Source organism: Motacilla alba, chromosome 4, assembly GCF_015832195.1.
Source record: "Motacilla alba alba isolate MOTALB_02 chromosome 4, Motacilla_alba_V1.0_pri, whole genome shotgun sequence".
Classification (NCBI taxonomy): Eukaryota; Metazoa; Chordata; class Aves; order Passeriformes; family Motacillidae; genus Motacilla; species Motacilla alba.
In genome coordinates, this window is record NC_052019.1 from 48,890,874 (window position 1) to 48,899,759 (window position 8,886).

The window sequence follows — 8,886 nt, forward strand, 5'->3', positions numbered from 1 at the left end:
CGGACATCACATAAATGTGATCTTGTGCCTCCCTGGGGAGGGAGAAATAACCTTCTGACAAGGTTGCCTGAGGAGGAGGTGATTTGTTTATCTGTCACTTGACTGTTTATTGTTTTCACTACATATTTAATAAGCTTTGTACTCAGACTGCATTTTTCTGAGGAGAAGGAGCACTCTGAAGGGAATATGGGTCTGACACTCTGCCTGAGCTTGAATAAAGCTGCAGAGCTGATGGACTGAGAAGGCCCTGCAGCCATGGACCAGAGTGCCAGAGAAAGGAAAGGAATGAGAAGTGGAACTGGGAGGAGAGATTGGGTTATTTATTTCATTCCCTTTTCAAGGTAGATGGGAGAAGAGACTGTGGAAGCAGTGCTACGCTGTGAGTCTGAGATGACAAGTTAAGGAAGCTGTGCCAAGCTCCCAGGGCTCTCTGAGTCAGCCATGACAGAAACTAGGCTGATAAAATTCACCTTAGACTAGATGTGCACTTAAAAATTACAGCAGAGTTCAGGCGCTGACCAAAGGCAGTCGTGTAGAAAAGGAAAGCAGGCAATGGCATCGGAAGTAAAGTTTTGGAGGGCAGACTTGTGATAAGGAATGAGCTGGGATTCAGAGCCCTGGCAGAGGAAGAAGCACAGATTGTGGACTGGAGTGATACATTTATTACATGCTGAAGAGTTGAATCAGTTCAGCCTTAGTGCAAGGATGGTATTACTAAGGAGTTTGGACCTTGTACAAGGGAGTTGCCATGAAGTCAGCTGGGATAACTGGCTAAAGCCTGGGCTCTCTGCAGGATAAGAAGGCAGGAATTATGAGGACCTTAAATCTCAACTAGCCTTGTAAGGTAGGGATTGCAACTAACCATGTCAGAGAAAAATAAAAAGCTAGCAAGTAATGGAAAGATGACCTGTTAGTCAAGTAAGTTGGACATGACCAGTAAAGTCTAGGAATACAGCGAAAACCAGCAGGAGTCCAGCTAAGTAAGTTATCTTTGCTGATCATGGTTGAAAAGCAGCAGAAAATTTTCCAGACACTTGAATAGAAAAAACAAGGTTAAATAAGTGGGAAATGATGCAATGAGGATAAGGGAGAGGTTTAAAGTACTGGCTAAAGGACTATGGAAGGAAAGCCAAGAATGAGATTTAGGGTATGGAAACAAGGACTACAGGAGTCGAGACAGAAGCAAGTTAAGAGTTGACAGCACTTATTCCAGGAAATTGCAAAATTTTCTTTCCTAGTCACAATAGAAAATACCACATTTGCTTGCTCGTCAAATTAGCAGTGCTCTTTAACAGCTCTCTGGATGGGTGGTGTGTTTTGAAAATATACTTGGAGAATATATAAATACGGAAATTTATATAAATCAGGAGCAACCACAGGGTGGTTGGTGTGAGCGTAATCATATGCAGGGATTTAAATCTTGAAGGAACTACTGACCACAATGTGTGTGAGGGGCTGTTTGCTGCAGTACTGTGGGGCAAACAGACACAAATGATGAATGTTAGGAATGCATACATGAAAGTTGAAGCGGAAAGGAGCCAGATGGAGGGAAGATCACAACTGTTGAGGTTGGAGAGGAAGTCACAGATACCAAAAAGGTTCCTCAGATGTAGCAGGTAGAAATTTAGCCAAGCAAGAAATGCTTGTGGCATTTTAAGTTTGTTTCATGCTTCCTTTTTTGCACCTGCCTCTGTCCACTTTCCTAGATGAGACTAGGTGAGACTTTTCCTAGGTTTCTACTTTCCTAGGGAGGCTAGGATTACTGAGGGGCATCAAGATTTCCTAGCAGGAATCCCTGCTGGAGGGAAGTTCTTCCACGTTTCTCTTCCCATTCCTTATTTTCTTCCCCTCTTGTCCCTTTTTCTTTTCTCTCCTTTGCTCTTTTGCTTTATCACAGCCACCATTTTGCCCCTGGTTCCTTTTCCCAGATCCTCTGGGGCACTGACGCTGCCTGCGTGCTGGGCTCAATCTTTTTGTTCCTATAAACAGTTCCTATTTTTGTTCCTTGGGAATAGGTGGTGTTAGGAAAACACTGATATTTGTGGGGAAAGAAGATAATTTTTCTCTTAGCAGATGGGGAAATAATATTGGTAATAAGCTATAGGCACATTGTGAAAGGTGCTGACATTGCTGCAGAAGTAGGTTGGCATCAATAGGTGATAGTACTGGTCCTTGCTGAAGAGCTGGTGGGGAAAACAAGCAGAGGGATCAGCTCTGGGTGAGGGGAGAAAGGGGGCTTCTGGCCTCTTCTGCCTCTGTGTGGCTATTTTATTTATAGTGGAGAAAAAAATTAATGATTTTGCCTTCCCTTTGCTCCCAGCAAAGTTTGTCTTGGCCCTTTCACCCCTGCAGCTTTTTCTTGTAAGGAGTGATTCATGCGTGTGCCCGCATATGGAAATAGATTTGCAAGACTTGCCAAACAACACACCTCCTAAAAGCACAGCTGGGTGCTGACACCGCAGTGTTTCCCTCAGTCCAGAAACTTACATCCAGAAATAACCTTCCATCTCTAACAGCTCCATGACTCACACAGGCTTTGGGAGGGTGCAGGGATTCCCGTCCCCAGAAAGCCCCGCTGCTGCCGCTGCTGCTGCTGCTGCCAGGGGCTCAGGGAGAGCTCCCTGCCAGGGAAGCAGCTCCTGGCAGAGCCTGCACCAGGAGATGCCATCCAGCCCACCAAGTCAGAGCAAATTGCTTCTGTGGGGACCAAGAGCTTTACACCCAAAGGAGTATAAAAGCAGGCATGCCCTGGCCCAGGCTCCCTGGGGATGTGTTTTCTGCAGCTTCCCAATGGGGAATGGGGGAACAATGTGTCAGGACTTGTGGTCCTGATTCACCCAGTTTCCCAGCCACGGTTCCCACTGTGGCTCAGCTGGCGGCTCCTAAATGACATGTGTTCTGTAAAACCACCAGAGCCATCATGTGGCTTGTCTGAAACTCAAAGGGTTCATCCTTTTGGTGCCTCTGGGGTGGTCTTCTATAATGACTGAGACTATGTGCTCTGACATCTACTGGAATCTAATTCCAACCTACCCCCCCCATGGCAGGGAGCATTGGAACTACTGAGTTTCCTTCCAACCCAGGCCACTCTATGACTCTGTAATCTGTAGTGATTATTCTATTAAGGTATAGCTCGCCAGTAAAATAAAGATATTCATGCACTAGTTACAGAGTGGACAGTTGCTCTGCAGTGCCTGGAATTTCTTGCTGGGCTGCTCTTTGGCATCTTTGCTCCTACGCCAGTCCAAGAGTATGAAGATTTAAGTAAAACTATCTATAGGAATACTTAACTTTCTCCACCTCCTGTGGATTGTGCTTTTATTATCTTTTTTTAACACAGTTAACCCAAGTTCACCTTTGTGTATAGTGCATCAGAATTACTCCTAGCTCCTCACAGCTTCATGGAGTGTGAATGTAGCGTCAGCACAACCTCCAAGAAGTTACATACGTAGATGTGTGTGTGTGTGTATATGTGTGTATATATATATGTGTGTGTGTGTGTATGTATGTATGTTGGCTAGCACGGGGTGTTTTGCAGAGAGAATATGATCTTTTTTTCCAGCATTAAGATTGTCTCAGTATCACACAGTTATCAAGAGACAAGATGTAAAAGTGGGATATTGTCATGTCTGCCTTTTTCCCCCCTTGCTGTGTTCCCGTGTGTAATCTGGCCCTTCCTCTGGGTTTCTTCACTGCCCTTTCCTAGGAAATCGGAGGGACTTTCTAGTCCCTCTCTGGGAAAGCTGAAGCACAGACATGACCCAGTGATGGCTTCAAGCCTCTCAGCCTGTGTGGCAATTGCACCAGCACCAAGAGCACCTGCAGCCTATGCCCACAGCATCAGGTCCAGGGGGACTGGAGCTGGGAGGGATAACTGCAGCTCAGTGAGGCAGAATTTCTCAGGAATCAGAGCACAGCCCAGAGAACAGCACTTTGGAGCTGAAAGTGTATGTGTGGGTAGCATTATTGTTGCTTTTCCTGCTGTTGCTGGCCTGGCAGCCTTGCCTGCCCTTAACTGCACTTCCTTCAGGTGAAGCAGGAGGCCAGAGATGACCCTGTAAGGTGAGGATGGGCTGCAGGGAAGCCAAAGGCAGCAGCCAGGTCAGGAGCTCACCTGCTCCGAGCACACTGCAGGTGTTTGCAGAAAACCTGAGCCTGTGGGAGCTCGGGGGCTGCCCAGTCAGTCCCTGGGATTCACATCAGGATGACAAGAGCACGTGTTGTGGCAAAAATACTCTGTGCAGTTCAGCAAACTTTGCCAAAGTGTTCCCAGGAGAAGAGAGGGATACAGTGCAGAGCAGCAGGACAAAGGGATGTCTGGGCTGCTTAGAGTTGGAAGGGAGTTTTGGATAATATTATTAACAGTGTAATGCTTTTTTAGTGAGGCTTACGGAGGAATATCTTTGTATCTAATGGAATAACTGTCATTATTTCCTGGCTCTGAAATATTTCCAGTCTCCTGCAGTATCAAATGTACTGCAGAGGTCTCAGGGATTGCCTGTTTGCAAGGGCAGTGAAAGGCCAAGGCACAGGGAATGGAAGGAAATAAGAGAGGAATGAGAGAAAATATGATTTTAATAACAGAAAATACATTTTTTCCAAAACTCCTATTTTCTTTTTATAACAAAGATTAATTAAGGATAAAAATCCCTGAAATATACATCATTTGAAAGAGATCAGCTGGGAATAAAGCTTTAGCAAAATTGTCAAAAGACTAAACGCATCATTTATCTCTGCAACGCAGCTGAGATGCAACAAAAAATGCATTCTGCTGAGCACTGAAAATTAAATTAAGTCATGCTTGTGTGAGCATTTGTACATCACGGGAATAAAACCCTGGGGTCTTGTGATTGGCTTGGGTTCTAAAATCTTTGTGATGTCTGTTGTAGGATGGGCTTGCCTGGTTACAGGCAGGCTGCTGCTCCATCAGTGGATCACATCCATAGTGGCTGCTGAGAACTGAGGGATGCAATGCCTTGGAAATCACCGTCCATGGAAGGGTTCAAAAGCCTTGCGGGTGTGGATAGGGGTGAACACGGTGGTCAGGATTCACAGTTGGACTCAATGATCTTAGAGCTCTTTTCCAACTTAAGAATTCCTGCTGATCACCCAGACTTCCAGGCCTTTGCTGAGGACCTTGTCCTCCTCAAAAGCTGCCGCCATCCCTGGTGGTGGCTGCCTGATGTCTTCCACAGCCTTTTCCTGGAGCTGCAGTTTCACCGAGTGCAGCCCAGAACAACAAAGGCTTGCAAGTTACATCCTTCAAGGGGGTCCTTACAGAACCTTCCCTGATCTGAATTGCACCTCCTGGGAAAAAAAGAACTGTCATTCCTTTCTCTTTTTCTTTTTTTTCATGACAGGCAATTCCTTTGAACATGCAGCAAAAGCACTCAGAGGGCCAGGCTCTTTATGGGCCCCGCCTTGCCATGCTGCTGGGGGGCAGCAGCACGGCCCCGGTGCCATCCCCCCGTGCCGTGCGAGGGCCCCCCGGAGCATCCCGGCCCCTGCATCCCTACGCTTAAGCGAAACCGGTTGCCATGGTGACAGTGGGGCTTACTGAATATGGCCTCTGATGCCCAAAATCTCGTGGGTGGCAACAGCTGAGGTGCACGCAGGGTCCCTGCCGGCACAGACCCGCTGGTGTGGCTCGCCGCGGGGGAAGGGCTTTGCAGTGGTGAGTGAACGAAGCCCCGGCTCTGCTGGTGGCGTTAATTATGGGTTGCTGATTTTATCTTCCCCAGCACCTCGGTGCTCCCCAGATCGTGCAGGCTGGCTCAGGGACCCTGCGCTGCAGCTGGTAAGAGGCTGCAGAAGATTTATCTGACAAGTGCAGGGGGGACTTGCAGCCTTTTCACTCCTTGACGTGGCAGGGTCCCTTGCTTAGAGCGATGTAGCCATTCCCATGCGTGTCTGTACAGGGCTGCATGGAGGGAGGGTGAGATTACACCTGATACAATTATCGCTCTTGTAATTACATGGAGCAGCCCCAGACTCTCTCTTGGGGTTACTGTACGAATCTAGTAAGACTCAGGCATGGGAGGGTTACAGGCTAAGGAAAACTGCGTTTGCCAGGCCTTTTCCTGCAGCTTTCATCGAGAGCTGTGGTGTGAAATGCAGCAATGTGTGTGAGGCTGGAGGGTTGTCTCTGTGTGTGTGTCCATCCAGCTCTGCTCGGCAGTGTCCCACTGAGGAGAGGCAGGAGGTTCACACTCTGGCAGTCCCCTTGATGCTCGTCCCTCCCAGGCACGGGGGTGGCATTTGCTCGCAGGAGGTGGGAGCTTTTCTGTGCTGCCTGCCCATCTGCACTGCTCTCTCACTGAGCTGGGGGTTGTTGGAGCAGCAGGACGTGAGTCCACAGTGCTCCCAGCTCCCTGTGACAGCCTGAGCAGCTTCTGGGCTCCCCTCCCAACAGATTTCAGTGCCACGCTCCCCGCAGTGTGGGGCAGGATACAGGGGTCCAGCCCCCACTGATGAAAAGCTCCACTCAGGTTTTGGAGCCAGCAAGGCAGCCCAGCAGGAGCCACACACTCATCTCTGCGAGCCGTGGGAGATGCAGATGGGATGAGATGGAGCTGGAGCATATAGGGAAGTGGTGCAAGGTGAGGATCCCCCTGTGCCTCGCAGGAGGAGGAGAAGGGAATTAGAGGTTACAGCTCCTGCTTGAGCTGTCTCCTAGAGCTTCCCAGATTCTTGGAGCAGCCAAAACCTTTGTAAGACAGATTTCCTGAAAAATGACAAACAGCTCATTCTTGAGGTATGAAGCATAGGGAGAAAAAGGGCAAGGAGTGAGAAATACGATGCTGCAAAACTTCCAGAAGCCATTGCAGCTGATACATAACAAACCTAGAAGCAAAGGCAGAGAGGGAGGGAAGAAGACTGTGAGGCAGCCCTGCAATAAACAGCTTTTTGCAAGAAAAGCAGAGAGAGGAAAGGGGGGCCAGACACACCAGTTTTCCAGATGAAAACCACGTATACATAAAGAGAGGTCAGCAACAGGAATTACTGAGATGCCATAAAGGCCACCGGGGCCATCCACCCTCAGCAGGTGCCCAGTACATGACCAGTGGCTTCTGTTGCTGGCTCTGGTCTCCAGGTTGCTCCAAGGCACTCGGCCAAGTGTGGGGCACATGGGGCTGGGGCTGAGCTGTGGCTGGTAGCATCCAAGGGGGCAGAGAAGAATTTGGTGGGAATCAGAGGGGGAGCCTGGAGGATGGAAATCACACATCACCCTCATTTCCATTTCACAATGGAGGCGAGGAGGTGTCTTTTGGAGGTTGGAGGTGGTTGTACTTTTTAAATAGTGAGTGAAATGTGAAAAAATTGTTCCTGGTCCTACACCCTCAGAATGATTTATGTTGGTATTTAATCCCGCTTGTGTTTCCCTACCCACCACATTCTGGTTTTTCTCTGCACTTTTGGGAAAGCAGTGGGAAAGCAGCACACTGCTAATTACAGCCCAGAGCTGTTTGGACACGGAGGAGAGAGGCAAAGAGAAATAAATAAATAAATGAAAAGCCCCATCACCAGAATCCATGAATATAGGTGCCTCCCTTTGCAAAGCTCACAGCTGTATTCCAGGGACATTGCAAGTTACTGGCAGCAGTTTGTCAGAGTCTGGCTGGCTCAGGGTTGGACTGGTGGCAACATTTGGTCTCCATCATTTGCACTGTTGACACAAGATGTGTTGGTGTCAGGGTCTTGTCTGGGGACATCTGCATAGCCAGGGTGGGGAATCTGCCCCAGCCCTGTAGTTTTTTGGGGCTGTTGCTGGTTGCAGGGTGGGACAGGTGTCTGCTGGGGGATGCCCAGGGAAGCACCGTGTGCTGCACACTGTGTGTGCTGGCAGAGATGTTTGCTTTTATGGCAAGCATATCTCAAGAGCTTATGTTTGAAGTCTCAGGCTCTCCTTGCATCCATGTGCTGTTGGACTGCACAGCTGTATCCTTCATTAAAAACAAATGTGAAGGCACCTGTGCTGCCTCTGGGCAGAGACTCAAGCCTTGGTAAGAGGAGCAGGAGGAGGGAGGGAGGGAGCAGTGGTGGGCACGTGCATCCCCAGGATGTTCCTTTTGCTTCCTCCCCACAGACTCCTGGTGTCTTGGCTGGTGGGGCTGGCAAGAGGGAGCTGTCAGTGGATGCAGGTAGGGGCTGCTGCTGCCTCCATGGTTCCCATTGCCAGTCAATTAATTAATAAATCTTTCTGGCACCTTATCAGATCGACAATTCAGTCAGTTTGGGCTCCCTGCAGCAAGTCATCCGTGACTGTTTTTATTCACCTTTCTTTCTGGCTGCAGGTCCCTCAGCAGGCTGCCTCAGGCCAGTGAAAAATCAGGCAAGCTGTTCTCAAAATGGGGGTGATGAGTGTTTCCTATGGTCAGTGCTCTGCCTTGCAAGTTTGGCTCTGCATCATCTCCTTCAGCCCATCAACCATCATCTCCTTCAACCACCTTGGCATGGTTCAGAGCAGTAGTGCAGTGGCCAGCTGCCAGCAGGGTTTTTCCTCCTTGGGTGGAGTTCTTTTGCTTTGTTTCAGGTTTTGGGGGAAATCTGGGGGCTTTTGGTTGATTTGCACAAAGTCACATTGGCACAAGTGGCTGGTGGGGAGGGGAGAACTCACATTCCTGAGGCACCTTCTGTGGGACAGCATCCACTCTCTTCCCTCTACCAGGGAGCACAGCACTCACAAGAGTTCTGGGGATAAAGGAGCTTCTTCCACACACACCTTCCCCCGTGCCTGGTAGCTCTTGTAGAAACAGTCCATTTGTCTGGCAAGGAGCTGTGCAAAAGCTCTGCTCCTTGGGGATGTGCTGATGATGCCCATTTCCATTTCTGTCTCCGTGCCAGCTCCAGAGACAGCCTAGGAGCTGGTACCTGACTGGTCCCAGT